Genomic DNA, 15,559 nt, shown 5'->3' with positions numbered 1-15,559 from the left:
AAGGGACAGAAAAGATAGACTATTCTGTCTGAAAGAAGCCGTGTTCAAAGGTAGTAGGAGTTCTCCCCTAGTGGTATAAGGCTATCTGTCAACTCAGCCACCTTATCATGGGAAACTCTGCTTCAAAAACAGTAACTCCACTTGAATGTCGTCTTAGTCATTTTTCTGAGACATTTAAGCACCATGATTATGGAATATCATGGAGAAAGGATAAACTAAAACAGTTTTTCCAAAAGGAGTGGCCTTCCTTTGGGGGGATGGCCACCGGGAGGCCGTATGATAGAGACACAGCACTAGCGCCGCACCAGGGAGTTACTGGCGAGCCTGGCCATCCACATCAGGCTTACGGAACCTATAGCACAACAGACCTGGAAGCGCCCAAGAACGACAGATCTGGGAATATCGCCTTCGTCAGTCAGTCTGCTCTGGACGTACGCAGAAAGGTACACAAGCAGGAGGGATTGGAGGACATGAATATGTCTCAACTAGTCGAGATAGCTCTGAAAGTCTTTAATACCCGGGGCCCACCAGCTCCGGCAGGGGTAAAGAAAGAGTGCGCCGAGGCAGTCATGGCAGCCATGGAAAAATCAAACCTCCCTGGGCCGTTAGGCTCAGACCAGCGTGCCCACTGTAAGAGAACAGGGCCCTGGAAGAGAGAACGCCCGGTCCGAAATCGTCCCAGGAATGTCCTCGCTCCTGAGGGGACAGACTGAGGCGGCCCTGGCTCTCTCTCTCTCTCTCTAGACCCCGGAGAACCTAGGGTATGCTTACAAATTGGGGGTCAGCCTGCTGAGTTCCTGGTGGATACTGGAGCCACACGCTCTGCTCTAACAAAACCTTTGGGTCCATTATCTCCAAAACCCACTCCTAGACAAGGTGCTGCTGGTAAAATCGTCTCTTATTCCTGGACTACTGAGCGCAGAGGCCATCTGGGGCGCGGCACAGTCACCCACTCGGTCCTGGTCATGCCAGATTGCCCGTACCCACTGCTTGGGAGGGACCTGCTCGGGAAACTTCAGGCAACCATCTCCCTCTCTGAGGACCAGGCTTCTCTGACCCTAAATCCTCCCGGGCCAAAGCATCTTCTTGTCACCCTGCCCCTCCAGGGTGGCTTCCCCTGGGTCGCCCTCTCCTGCTCCCACCCCTCCTCTCTCTCAGCTGCCAGCAGATTCCCTCAGGTGTGGGCAGAAACTAACCCCCCAGGCCTGGCTGCTCATCAGGCCCCGGTGGTTGTGGGACCGCACCAGCACCCAGGACACCCCAGAATCAGCCCGAGTCAGGATAAGCAAAAGTCCTTAGTCTTTATTCTTGGTCTTTAGACGCAGGATTGAACAGCATGGAAGCAGAATCTCCTCAAGGCCTTCTCCCTCCTCTCCGGCCAAAGAGTGACCTTGGCTAGTCTTACTCCACCCCTCAGTCCCTCCTACAATCCTCTGTATGCACCAGTCACTGAGCCAGCACAGGAGAGTGGGAAGGACCATTTTCCAAGCATACGCCCCTAGAGTATTGTCCAATCGGTAGTTAGCCTCAAGTGCTCCCCGTCCCGACCTCAGTGCATCCCCCCAATAGTTTCAGCCCTCTACAGGGCAGCTCCCACTGTCTCTCCTGTCTCTGCCAAGCAGCACCCCATGTCGAGGGAAGCCCTCCTGGGTATTTCGGTTCACATTAACCAATTGAGAGATGCTGGTATCTTAGTGACCTGCAAGTCCCCTTGGACTTCCCTTTGCTTCCATCAGGAAGCCTGGGTCTGCGGACTTCCGTCCTGTTCAGGATCTCCGGGAAGTTAACAAAAGGGTGCAATTACCCATCCCACTGTTCCAAATGCATATACTTTACTCAGCTTGCTGCCTCTTACTCACACCGTGGATACTGTTCTGGACCTGAAAGATGCTTTCTTTTCAATACTCCTTGTGCCAGTCAGTCAGCCTCTCTTTGCTTGTCAATGGAGAGATCCCCGGGGGAATTCTCAGGGCAGCTCACCTGGGCGAGGCTGCCACAGGGCTTTACAAACTCCCTACCCTGTTTGGCGAGGCTCTCCCTCTGGACCTCCAGGCCTTCCCCAGGGAGGATTCTTATGGCTCTCTGGTCCAATATTTGGATGATCTTCTCCTTGCAGCCCCTGATGAGTCCCTGTGCTTGCGGGCAACTCGTGCCCTTTGCAACTCCTTCCCTCCTTAGGTTACAGGGTCTCTGCTAAGAAGGCACATCTCTGCCTTCTCGAGGTCTCTTATCTGGGCTATGTTCTCAGGTCTGGCCACCGCTCCCTGTCTTCCGAACGCACCCAGGCTATCCTATCTGTTCCGGTCCCCACTACTAAAAAGCAGGTTCAGGAATTCTTGGGGACGGCTGGATCCCCTCCTTTGCTGAGACCCCACAGCCAGGCAGGGCCCCTTGTCTGGGGCTTCCTCGTCTCAGGACCGCCCTCACCAAGGCCCCCGCCCCGGCTCTTCCCGACGTCACGAAGCCCTTCCACCTTTTTGTGGCAGAAGCTAGGGGCATCGCAAAGGGCGTTCTGACCCACACGCTCGGCCCCTGGCGTCGGCCTGCCGCCAATCTCTCCAAGCGCTGGGATTCGGCGGCAGCTGGGTGGCCCCCCGGCCTCAGGGCTGTGGCTGCGACTGCCCTCCTGGTGGTGGGGGCTACGAGCTCTCCTTGGGCCAGTCTCTCTCTGCCCCTCACTGCTGAGGCTCTGCCCCGTGCGCCCCGACCCGCGGCTCTCTAAGGCTCGCATTGCCCACTCTCAGGCCCTGCTTCTGGACCACCCCCGCCTCACTTTCTCCAAACCGTCGTCCCTGAGCCCTGCCACCTCGCTCCCAGATCCTGCCTCGACTGGCCTCCGGACTGACTGCTTCCAGCTCCTTGAGGGGTCCCGGTCAGACCTTTCTGACGCCCCGCTGGAAAGCCCGACCTGATTCTTTTTACGGACGGGAGCAGTTTTGTTGTGGGGACACCCGTGTTTCTGGGGCGGCAGTGGTGGAATATCCTCGCTCTCTACCCTGGGGTCTTCTTCCCTCCCCTCCGGGTCTTCTGCCCAGAAGGCCGAGTTGTTGCCCTGACTCTCGCCCTGCGCAGAGCAGAAGGGAAATGGGCGAACGTTGTCACTGACAGCAACAGCTCCTGTCCCCGCCTCTCCTCACAGAAAGGGGCCTGCGGACCTCCGCGGGGAGGGAAATTGAGAATAAGGCAGAGGCACTTTCCTTACTCCCCTCTCTGTTGCTATTGTCCACTGTCCGGGTCACCAATGGAAGCAGTGGGAAATTGGGCTGCGGCTCGGTGAGCCGCCACCTCCCCCCTTCTTCCTCCCGTCCCTGCATACTCCCCCTCAGAGGTTCCTCCGCATCTCGGAGGGGAGGACAGAGGGAGGGACGTTGGTGGAACACAGAGGACAACATTTTTATTCCACAAACATTAAGCAGAATGCCGGTGAAGGACTTGCAGGATTTCACTCATTGAAAAGAAAATGCTTCAGTTATTGAGCAGATATTACATAAAGGGTGTTAGCCAACTGATAAAGTTGTAACACCTGCGCCCGAGTAAATATAAAAAGAATTAAAGCGTTCTCCCAGTTAGTAAGGATTGATAGTTTTCACCCCCTTCCTGCTAGAACCCAATTTATGGTCCATTCCTGAAAATTCCCACTCTTTGCCTCCTGCCTTTGTTTCTCTTCTTACTAGAGGCCTATTAAAAAAACCTGAAAGTCTCACATTCACTGCTGGATACTTTGAGACGAGAGTCCTGTCCAGTCAGCCAGTTAAGCTCTCCAATAAATAAAATATTAAAGCTCTCTAATCTCTATGTTGCCTCAGTTTCTCCAGCACTACAGCAGAACTGTAACTGATAAGACAGGGGATCTCTTACTCTAACCACTGCTATTCAGAAGTGAGAGAAACTGCCTTGCAAAACAGAAGGGAGCTTTGGAAAAATTAGCTGAGCATTTAGAAAGAGATAACGAGTCCAATTCCATTCAATATACATTACTTAACTGGTAGCCTTTAAAACTATCCTATTAACTCCTGGGTAGACTGACTCAGGATGTTTTTGAAGTTGTTCAATAGCTCTCTGGCTATCCAGAAGTCCTCAGTCAGGATAACAAGCTGAGAGAAGCCAGTTTTTTAAAAGCAATTGTGTGTGTGTATGTCTGTGTGTGTATGGGAGAGAGAGAGAAAGAGAGAGAAGAGAGAGAGAGAGAGAGAGAGAGAGAGAGAGAGAGAGAGAGAGAGCAAGCACACTCTCCTCACTAAAAAAGTGGGGGTCTTAAAAGTTTGGGGAAGCGTTGGACAGAAAACTCCCCCTCCCTTGGAGGCTGCGCCACCTTGAACTGTTAATTTAAGTTGTTACAAGATTTTTGATGGGAAAATTTTTTGAAAAGTTCAGCCTTTAAGGGTCCAGAAATGGGGGTGGGTGGACAAGAGGGATACTAAATTCCACTCAAAAATTTAGCTCCAGCAAGAAAATTACCAGAAGAGTTTTGAATTCTCTCTCTGCTCCAAAGACAAAAGTCGGTGTCTTGTGTGGGGGTCTTACTTCCAGAAGGCCGGATGATTCTTAGCACTGCCATATTCAGATATGGATTTGTCAATGGAAATGTCCTTCATGAGGAACACAACCATTCCTGTTGGCTTTGCACCTCAACAGACCATTGGGTCTTTTTCTGTCTTGTAAGTGAAACCTTTTCCATAGGTTGTCTTAGAATCCCCTGAGCTGAGGACAGACTCAATTTTTTTTTTTTGTACTTTGAACATAGTAGATGATTAATAAATAACTCATTAATTCAGTGACTAAAGTGGAAAAAACATGGCAACAGTCTGAAGGAGTCCAAGTCAATTTTCATATTCAGAATTGATGTCATTTTTAAAAAAGAGTTGATGATTAATAAATATTCATACAGTAACTAAAGTGAAAAAAATACTGGCAATGGTCTGAAGAAGTCCAAGTCAGTTTTCACATTCAGAATTGATGTGCATTTTTTTTAAAAGAGTAGATGATTAATAAATACTCATTCATCCAGGAACTAAAGGGAAAAAATACTGGCAATGGTCTGAAGGAGTCTGTCAGTTTTCATATTCAGAGTCGGTGTGCATTTTTTAAAAAGACTTTCACCTGCGAAAGTTCTGGAGAATGAGAGGGCAGAAATATTTTGTCTGAGGCAGAAAATGCTGGGTGTTTAAGAACACAAAGCTTCATAACCGGGAATACAGTGCTCAGCAACTAACTGTGACAACAAACTGCTGTTACAGGTTTCCTTTTGTGTAACTACAACATGGTCCAGTGACTCATCAACAAACTGGAAACTCAGAGAGTAAAGAGTTTTAGCCCCATTTGGGCCAAAATGTAACTGTATGACCCTTTCCTGGTGGTTTGGCTATTTCAACTGGGTGGGGAAGGGGAAAGGGGGTGGGTAGAGAAGGGGGATCCTCAGCTTATTTTCTACTGTAACTGAAAGAGAACAAAAGCATGGGATTTCAAAACCTTTTGAAAAAATAAACAATGGGACATAGATTGGGGAGAGAAAAGGGAAAAACAATGGCCACTGGAAAGTTCCAAAGCTGCTAAATCACTTAATCCCTCTAGGGCTTTCCTCCTTTCCTATTTCATAGTAGGTATTTAATGTACTCTAAATGGAATTCTTCATTGCAAAATGAGAGGGGATTAATTCCATGATTTCTAAGTCCTCTTCCAGCTCTAACATTCTAAGATTTAATGAATATGACTAACTTGACTTTGTATATTTGACCTACTTAAAAGAAAAAAAAAAGTTTATTGTCAACTACACTTTTAAATTTATTTTTATTTTTCCCTATGAAGTATTGTAAACTAACCTTTGAAAAACATTTCTTGACTCCATCAAAATATTTTTGTCAATGTTTAGCCACGTGTAAAAAATATTAACAATAACTGATTGAGAACTGGAGCTGTCCGAGGGAATCATCTAAGAGATTCAGGAAATGGGGGTGGAAGAGGAGTGAGGAAAATGGAGTAGATGCCATCTTAAAAAAAAAAAAAAAGTTGTTTTTTGTTTTGTTTTGTTTTTTTGGGAGGGGGACCTGGCTATATTTCAAAGTCCTTGCTGGCTTTAAATTCTAGGCTATATTCTCTCCCTAGTCTTTCCCGTGATGATTCAGATCCAAGGTTCTCAAAACATTTCCTGTAAAAAGAAGTTGTTTTTTCCACCCTTTTACATGGGAATGCTGCTTTATCAAACAATGGGGTGTGTGTGTGTGTGTGTGTGTGTGTGTGTGTGTGGTTTGTTAGACACAGGGCTAAGAGATGGGGATACAAAAAAAAGGGGGAGACAAAATTCTGTGTTTAGTATCAAGTTCCTAGAGGAGAAAATATGCACATTTTAAAAATGTATAGCATATTTGCTTAATATCTTGCAGATTCTAGTTAATCTAAAATACTAATAAAATAGTCCATTAATGCCAGTTAGAAACTTCCTACTTCTACTCAGCTCCTTTCAAGCTGTCTAGATTCTTGTGAAACTAAAAACATCATGGTGACTTTCAGCAATCTTCCTTCCTGCTACCCTACCCTCTTCTTTTAATCAGCATCTAAGTATAGGGGCAGGGCCCCCACCATTATTTTTCCACCTCAGTGTTCTAGTGCATCATTGTCTCAGTGGTTTCAGTTATCTTACCAACTGTTCTCGACCCCATTTGGGCATTTCCTGGCAAGGATACTGGAGTGGTTTGCCATTTAAGTGTTTAAATAATCAATGACTAGAAAATTGAATTGGGCAGCAGGCTAAAACGTGGCAAAAAAATTTGTGCTGGAATAGTGGACCATACACAAGCCTGGACCTACTCTGTGTGTTCCAACGTCTCTCTTGTTGTATTTTTTTTTATATCAAATCTGACCTTACAAATAATTCCAGAAAAGGATTTTACTAAAATGAATGTAATTTTGCTTCTTAATTGCTAGACACATTATATCTAATATTCTTTTATTTTATGTCAACCACTCAACAAATGAAGTGGCTACTAGATCTGACTATTTGCTGCACCATGCAAGGCAACAATTCCTATTCTCTGCAATCTTACATTCTAATAGGGGAGACAACTACATATATAAAAACAGTCTCCATATTAAATATATATTATCTATATACATATATACTAAATATAAATATATATAAAGCAGTTAAATGCAATGTCATTTAGGAGGTATTGCACCAGCAGTAGTGGAAATGGGGGAGGGTATTGAAATTAAATGATTCATGAAGAAAGGTATTTTTCCTAAATGTAGGGACTCTATAAGATAGATGTGAAGAAGACAGGCATTGCAAGCATGAAAGAAAGCCAATGAAAAGGTATGAAGACAGAAGATAGATTATTGAATGTCAAAAACAGGAAGTTAATTGGGTTGAGAGGGAAAGTAATGTCCCATGAGGGACAAGTTTATTTTTTTGATCCTGGAAGCGGCTTGAGTTAATTAAGAAGGAAAAGCACATGGTCAGATCTCCATTTAAGAGAAATGACTTTAGCAACAGTTTTTAGGATGGATTAAGGTTATGAAAGTCTTGAGGTGAGGAGAGCAGTTGGAAAACTGTTGCAAAAAATAGATGAGGAGATGAGGGTCTGAATTAAGGCAGTGGCTATATGACTGGAGAGAGGGCTTGGAAGCATATGATCATGATGAAATGACAAGTTCTGGCTACTGACTGGCACGTGGCTGAGAATAAGGCCCAAGTTAGGAACCTTCGATCCTGGAAGGATGGGGTGACCTTCAGCAGAACATTCTAAACCCTAAAATGGGTGACAAAGAGTAAGACACGACCGAAACTGAATAACAAAAGGGTGGAGAACTTAGGAGAACCAGCAGTGGAAGAAGACATAAAACCATACAGAAACCATAGCAGGGGAAGGAGTTAAACAAAAATATCCCAGGCAGACTCAATCTTCTTTTCAGTGAATTAGTCCAAATGAAGAGATTTAAAGAAAGCCTTTAAACTCGGCACGCCAGACTTTGGACCCATACCCCAGGGCCTACCACTGGTCATGCAGCAGTGGGCATCGGCTGGACCCCTTCCAGTGCCCATGTCAGCAGCTGGGCACTGGTCAGATCTAGAGGCAGATCCTTCCTGACAGAAGCTTATACCCACCCCCCACGTCTGTCAGATTTCTGGCTGAATGAATAAGGAGACACCCCCAGGACCTCTGAAATCCCCACGGCAGGAGGGCTTGCCCGCCGTCACCCCGCTCGTCCGAGGAGGGATGCAGAGTCCCTCCCAGGCTGCCTCCTCCCAAGAACCTTCTGAGCTTCGGTCTACTTTGTTCATTGAGAACTGAGATTCTCAGCAAATGAGTGTCTGAATGGGAGAGGTATAAACTAAGGTGGGCGCCAGGTTAGAGAGGCCTGAAACACCAGTGCAGGAGCTTTCTATTCTGTGCTACACGCACTGGAGAGCTACGTTAGATCTCTGAGCCGGAGAGGAACAGTCGCATAGGGAAGCTCCTTGAGTAGTTACCCAGACATGTCAGTGATTGAGCACAACAATTAGGAAGCCACCATAAGTAGTCCAGAGAAGTACCAATGAGAGCTTGGAACGAAGGCGAACGAGGGCTTGATGAGAATAAAAAGAAGGGAGTTAGGGGAGATTCTGGGGATGATGAATTGACAGAACTTGGCAACTGACTGGATGAGGAGGATAAGGAGAAGGGAAGTTACCCAAGTGATTGGAAAGGTGATGGTCTCCTAAACAGAAAGGGGGAAGTTTGGAAGATGATAATGAATCCATTTTGGACATGTGGAGTTTGTGCCATCCGGAAAGGAGAGGCAGGGGGTGGGAGGGAATGAGCATTTGTATTATATACCAGGCACTGCGCTAAGTGATTTACAAGTATTATTTGACAAGAAGACAACAGGCAACTGATTATTCAGGAACAAAAAGCAGGGGATTGATTTGTGCTGGATGCATAGATTTGGAAATGATCAGCTGAGGGAAGACACTTGACCCCATGAGTGCAGATGATGTCACCAAAGGGGAGGGGGAAGGAAAGAAAGGGGGCAGGAGAAACGTTGCTACGAAAACCGGAGCTAGGGGCATCATCCAGAAAGAGGCACTACGTGGTTTGGGGGTCAGTGGGCCTGGGCTGGAATCCCAACTCTGCACCTCTAGTGACTTTGGACAAGTCACTTCACTGGACCCCAGGGTTGTGGACCCAGATAGTAGGTGATGAGTTAGCTTCTGAGGGGACAGGATATCATTTCATTAGGCAAGAGAAAATCTCGTCAAGAAAAGCAGCCGGTAGAAGTCTTTGTGTATTTTCGGCTGAAGGGCTTCGAAGAGAATATTGATCAGAATATTTGGCAAGAGAATACAGATGGAAAGCGCGTCTCAAGATCTTGGTGTCTGGGACAGTTTTTAAAAGCTTTTGTTTTATGTTATTGGCAATTAGTGAGTGAACAGACCTATAATTTATGATATTTTCTGCTTTTCTTCTACTTAATGTAATCTGATCCACACCCATGGCTATAGTTATCCTTTCTATATAAATGACTCTCAGATCTATTTATCCTTCCCTGATCTCAGCTCTAACTGCCTTGCTAAACAAAGATTTCCATCTGGATGTCCTAATGGCCAGTGCTCTAACTAGGACATGGCAACCGGGCCTCTGCCGAGGGCCAGAGCCTTACCTATTGTTAGCATCAGGGAAAGTGGGTAGCCCAGGATCATACTTGTTTGTGGGAAAAGGATGGAGATAGTGGAAGGGAGGGGTCACGGTACCCCCAGACCCAGTCACTTTTATTATTATTTAGCACCTAGCTGACAACAACAATGAATTAAAACAGGAAGCTAATAGAAGTTCCACAGGGATGAGCTCTTCTCCCCTCCCACATCCCTTGAACGATTGTCTGGCTCTCCTTGCTGTTCCTATCCCTCTGAAGATGCCTTTTCTTCCTCTTCCTAATTTAGGTAGGAAAAATTCTAATTATATCTCTGCCAATGGCACTGTAAGACTCAGTGTTCAAAACAAAGATTGTCATCTACTTTCTCTGGAAACCTGTTCCTCTTCCCAGTTTCCCTTATTTCTGTTACAATAGTCTAATGACCGTCTAACCGGTTTCTCCATTCATCTTTCCTACAATGTACAAATAATTTGCTTACGACATAAGTCGGACCAAGTCACTTCTGCTCAAAACCTTGAGCAGCTCCCTGCTGCCCAGAACACAGCAGATTTTTCAGCATAACGTTAGCACATCCTAATGACTCCTCCTCTGATTTTATCCCCAAAGGTATTCTTCTCTCACCCCCAATTTCCCAGAACACTTTTTTCTTCTCCTAATCACGTCCATGTGGATTCCCCCTCCCAGTAATAAGTTCTTGGTACAGAGATTGTCAGTTTTGTCCAGTGCCCAGTAGTACTGTGCTCTGCACGCAGCTGACACTTGATAATTCCTGAATGGAAAAGTTGACACTCGAATCCTCCCAGTCATCAGCATCTTTCCTCCAAGCATCCTCACCTCCAATGAGGTAGACTCGATCTCCATAACGTCTGTAACATCCTTTTTTCCCTGCTCACATTGCCACCACTCTAATTCAGGCCTTTTTGCCCAAGAGTTACCAACTTGTCTCTTTTGCCTCTACTTGGTCTAATGGTTTATTCTTTTATGATGAAAGTGTCAGGGTAGCACAGGGCAATGATATGTACTGTTATCCCTGGAAAAACTCTAGAATACTTTAGCATTCTAACCTGTTTTATTTTTTTTTAATTTCTGGGAAAGAGGATTCTACAAAGTTCCTCCATCCTACAGTGGTATCGAATAATCTTTTGACAAACAGGAGGGAATTCTATTTTCTAGAAGAATGTTTACTGAATCAAAGGATAACCCAATTTAGTTTACACCCATTTTCTTTAGCCTGCATATTAGGTTACCCTTCCTTCTATAACCCAACTACTCCCATTTTACAAAAAGGTATTAAATGTTGGCCAGCTCATACAACTTTGGGCCTAAAGGCAAACAACAAAGCACAAAAGCCACCCTCCCTTCCAGGATGTGATGTACACAAGAACATTTTTATTGCTGCTATTTACTCTATACAAGCTCCCAGTGTCTCAGCCTGAAGAGCTCTTCCTCCTCACCTTCAGCTCTCCCAGGCCCTGGCTCCCCTCCAAACTCAGTTCCAGTCATGCAGGAGGCCTAGTCTGGTTCCCAGCCCTCGCTGCTAGGAGACTTCCTCAGTGACGCTCCCATCAGCAGCCTCTCTGCCTTGGCGTACAGGCTCTTTCCTCTGTTCAGACTTAATTCCCTTGCGGGCACACCCACGACTGACCAACAGGCACTAGAACTAGAGGGACAGCTTCAGGAAGGCTCTATCAGTGAACGTGAGGGGAAAGACAATTTCCATTCGAAGCCGCGATCGTGTGTTTCCTGCCCTCCGCTCCTCGCTCCCCCTTCCACCCTTCTTGGCCCCTCGACACAGCTTTTCTGTTCAGCCCGTGGCCTGGGGAGCCTTCTCATTTGACACCCACCTCATCCCAAACGCAGGTTACACTGGGTACACAAAAATAAAAAAGGATGGGGGAATGGCTTGTGGCCGAGCTGAGAGGGAGAAACTCTCCAGGTGTCCTCCTCCTGGTTGGGGGGGGGGGGGGGGGGCAGGATTCTTTACTAACGGTGGGGCAAACACAACAAAAAGGGTCCCGACTTACATCCGCCCTGTGGCTTCTGTCGGTGGAGGGGCTGAACCTCCGAGATTCCTGGCCCCGGAGCCATGAGCCTAGAACTCAGGGCAGGGGGCGGAGGGAACAAGTGGCTGAAGCCTTTCTATTGCCAGGATTGGGGCCCCCAGCGAGAGTCCGGATGCAGTCGCTGCCTTATGGAAGGACGGTGATCTGGGTTTGGGACTGAATAGGGGAATTCTACGGCAATTTAGCCGTTAGGAGCTCGGCTATAATGCTCCAATCCCACCCCCTATTAAATCTACGTCCTCGCGGTGATGTTATGGGGTCGCTAGTTAACGCGATCCTGATGGGATCCTAAGGCGGATGGAGGCTCCTCGGTGTGCGTCAGTAAGCTCCGAGGTTCATTCTTAATGGAGAAAGGGGCTTTCAGACTTCTAAAGGACATGCTCACCATGGGCTGACCCACATCCTTCTCTCCCTATAAAACCCAGTTCCACAAGGGGCACCGACTTCGGGCCAGCCACAGAATACCCGAGCTTTATTCCCACCTCCTCTCTTAGCACTGACACAAAGGATGGCCCCAACGACAGCGGGGGACGCTCGGCGCACCCAGCAGCACCCAGTGCCAGCAGAGAGCCAGGGAGGAGAGTACCAGAAACATACGGTCAGAGCGGCCGGCGGGCTGGACGATCCCGGCTGGGCCGCTTCCCAGGGCCCGGGCAGCCCCTCCTGGGCAATCTTGGCAACGGATCCCTGCACAGCCAGGACATGGTGTCACCTCCAGCACGGGCTCCTCCCTCTGGGCTCGCTCGCTCGGCTCCCCGGCTTCCTTTTGGCCATTCCTACTGTTCCGGGCGGCCCATCGGAGATGGAGAAGTCCAAATGGACGAGTGCCACTGTCATTGAAGAAAGCAGCTCGTTAGGGAGTGTCCACACGGCCCTTCCAAGAGGCTGCGGCTACCGTCAACAACGAGCGGGCAGACGCAGCTTGTGGGGCTGCTCGGCCACTGGTGCACACGCGCGCGGCTAACTATCCAGCTGGGTGGTACGCGGTGCCGAGGCTGGGTCCACTTCCCGTCTCTTCCCAGCTGGCTGACTGTGGGCAAGGCACTTCACCCCGTTTGCCTCCGTTTCCTCATCTGTAAATGAGCCGGAGAAGGAAACGGCAGCCTCTCAGCCAAGAACCACACAAGAATAAAAAAGGATGGGGGAATGGCCTGTGGCCGAGCTGAGAGGGAGAAACTCTCCGGGTGTCCTCCCCAGGAGTGGCCTGAGAAGGAGAGTAAGGTCTCCGGCACAAGGGAAGGGAGGATTTCCCCAGAGAAGGAGAAGCTGTGGCCAGGTTGCAATCTGTACCGCCGGAAGGAATAATCTCATGGATGAACCCCAGGTCCACAGAGAGCTCAAGAAGCAAGACAGACTGTCGTGTAAAGGAGACAGGCCCAGCTCTCCAGTCCCAAGCAGCCTAGCATTTCTAGCCTCCTGCCACAGGCCCTTTCTAAATTCTGCCCAGGAATATTTTAGGGAAAATACAACAGTGCCCAGCTCAGCTTCGTTCTGTTTCCATATTCCAGGGATTTTCAACCTTACTACAATATCGACAATAAAGATCAGAAGAAAATGATGAAGCTGAAATCAGGAAAGATAAACTAGAAACTTTTCTGCTTCTCTCACTTGCCTTTTTCTTCGGCCTTTTCTTTGCTCCAAAAATCTACTTCCACACTGCGTTTAAGGGAAAAACTGTTTTCATAGGTTTCTCTTAACTGTATACTTCCCAAAAGGAGGGGAGGCTCTTGTCTTGTAGAAGATACCAGAAAACATAGAGAAAGAAAGGGAGAGAGGAACAGAAAAAAAAAAAGGTGGAGAAATGGAGATTATATAGTATGTCTTTGGGGAATAAGAGCATGGGTAGCAGCTATTTAGGAAAATGGAGTACAGAGAGAACTAATGGAATGGCTGCTGATGTTTTTGGAAAAGTTTTTAAAATTATAGAACATGAGAGAGACACAAAATGTTGGTACAAAATAGACTTCCTAATTCAGGTACATAATGAAAAATGAATCAAGGATCTAATATTTTATGCAGCACATCTTGTTTGCATTTTTAAAAAGTCATAGTTGTTTCAAAGGTCATTTAAGCAAGGTGATTTTTCCCTAAAAATATATTCCATGGAATCTTGATATTGTTTTACAGGGTATTTCACAAGTGGTATTGGGCTTTATAGGAAATTATCTATCCCAAGCCATTTTGAGTGTGCTTTAGAACAGACATTATTTATGAATCCACTTCTTTTCTCTTCTGCAGGCTTCACCTAGTATAGCACCTTTGTTTCCAAATACAATTGGGAAGCAGTGAGTTCTCTCTAGACACAGACAAATGATTATATTTGTTACGCTGTACCCTAGATGAGGGACATCAAAAGGAGGAAAAATAATACTCTCTGTCTTAAAATCTTCATTCCTCAGTCTTACTGTAATAATACTTCAAGGTGAGCAGTCCTTCCAGTGTCAGATATATAACCCTCCCACAATTTAATTTGAGTTTTTGAGACTTGCTAAAACTGAAAAGAGAATCACCTCACAGACAACCTAGTTCTGAGTCCCTGGGCATTTGGCTAGGCTGTCCTTCTGGACTCAGGAGAACCCCCCTAAAATGCCTTTCCTCCTTGGGATAACCTTCTAGAGCTTTTCTGAGAAAGCCAACTCCCTTCCCTTCTCCTGCCCCAAACCTTCCCAGACACCAGGAGAACCTTTCTTTGCAACCCTCCCTACTATCCCATCCCATTCACATTAATCACTCAGCCTCATTTCACATGGAATGTCAATTACACAGATTTGTACACATTTGATCACACACACACACACCCATCCATTAAGATTTTGTCACTTGATCAAGGTTTTATTTTAATTTAAGCTCTTCTCAATTTAATCCACTGTCAGCACTCAGGTACAAACTTTGTCACAGCCTACACCATAACATTGAAAAAGGGTAGGGCCTTTTTCTAGACAAAATCTAATTGTTTTTCGGTGGTTGTTTCCGTCAAGTATAAGAAAATACTAAATTCCTTTGGATCCTTATGAACTAAATAAGCCTGGCCATGAGCCTACCACATATACAGAAGGAGGAATCATTCCATTAGATACTTAGCCCTGAAGGATAATCAGAGAATTAGGACGGTGCCTTGTAGGCTACCCCAAAGTGATCTTAATCTGGTAGTTTATTTTGGGCATGCCCCCTAATTATATTTAGAGATGTTAAGCATACCAGAATGGTGTTTGTGGCTTTGGCAAAGCGATGCTCTGTTTATTTCCATTCTGACTCCAAAGGGTAATTTTTTTAGATCTACCAACTCTAATCTAAGTCTGGTAGGCTTAATACATCCCCACTTTAGGAGGCTTAGTAGGGGTGCTTCCCTAGTCAGGATTGACTCAATGGATGGTAGCCTCTGTAATACTGTCTAAAAATGGGTTTTTCTTCTTTCTCTCTAATTTTTTGTATATTTCATATGTACAGCAGAAAGATGATAAGTAACAACACAAGGTGGCCCTTTTCATTTGATGAACTGATACCAGGAGGTTCACCCCACCCCATTCCACCTCAAATTCAAGTTGAATTTATCTGAACTTCTTCTATAAATCGGTCAAGTCAGTTCAATGATTTTATAGCTGGAAAAACTAAAGAAAGATTCTTTTCTTCATTTTCTGCAAATTAGGATATTTCCCTCTTCTATAGCCATTTTTGTTTTAATCATATTAGTAATAATTGGAGCCTAAAAAATCACCCTAGTTTGCTGACCTCAGATGGATAGTCTTTTCACTATGACTTTGTGACTTAATAGAACAGTAGATTAGTCTGATAAGCATTCAAACAGAATGTTAATCAAGACCTTAAACAATAAAGAAGGAAAAAAGGTCCAGAGAGCTACATTTCTG

General features: G+C 46.2%; 2 protein-coding genes across 10 annotated transcripts in view; one reads left to right on the top strand and one right to left on the bottom strand.

The window, feature by feature from the left end:
- MCF2L2 (MCF.2 cell line derived transforming sequence-like 2) overlaps positions 1-15,559 on the top strand; it is a 333,832-nt gene that overhangs the window by 207,795 nt on the left and 110,478 nt on the right. The window lies entirely within an intron of this gene.
- The window catches only part of B3GNT5 (UDP-GlcNAc:betaGal beta-1,3-N-acetylglucosaminyltransferase 5), a 29,885-nt gene that overhangs the window by 6,925 nt on the left and 7,401 nt on the right, over positions 1-15,559 (bottom strand). The window contains exon 2 of the mRNA XM_051983261.1: positions 12,291-12,523. The gene's annotated coding sequence lies outside the window, so the exon portion shown is untranslated. The remainder of the gene's footprint in view (positions 1-12,290; positions 12,524-15,559) is intronic.

Source organism: Antechinus flavipes, chromosome 3 (assembly GCF_016432865.1).
Source record: "Antechinus flavipes isolate AdamAnt ecotype Samford, QLD, Australia chromosome 3, AdamAnt_v2, whole genome shotgun sequence".
NCBI lineage: Eukaryota > Metazoa > Chordata > Mammalia > Dasyuromorphia > Dasyuridae > Antechinus > Antechinus flavipes.
The sequence above is the reverse complement of the archived record's forward strand: the minus strand, read 5'-3'. Positions and strand labels throughout refer to the sequence as shown.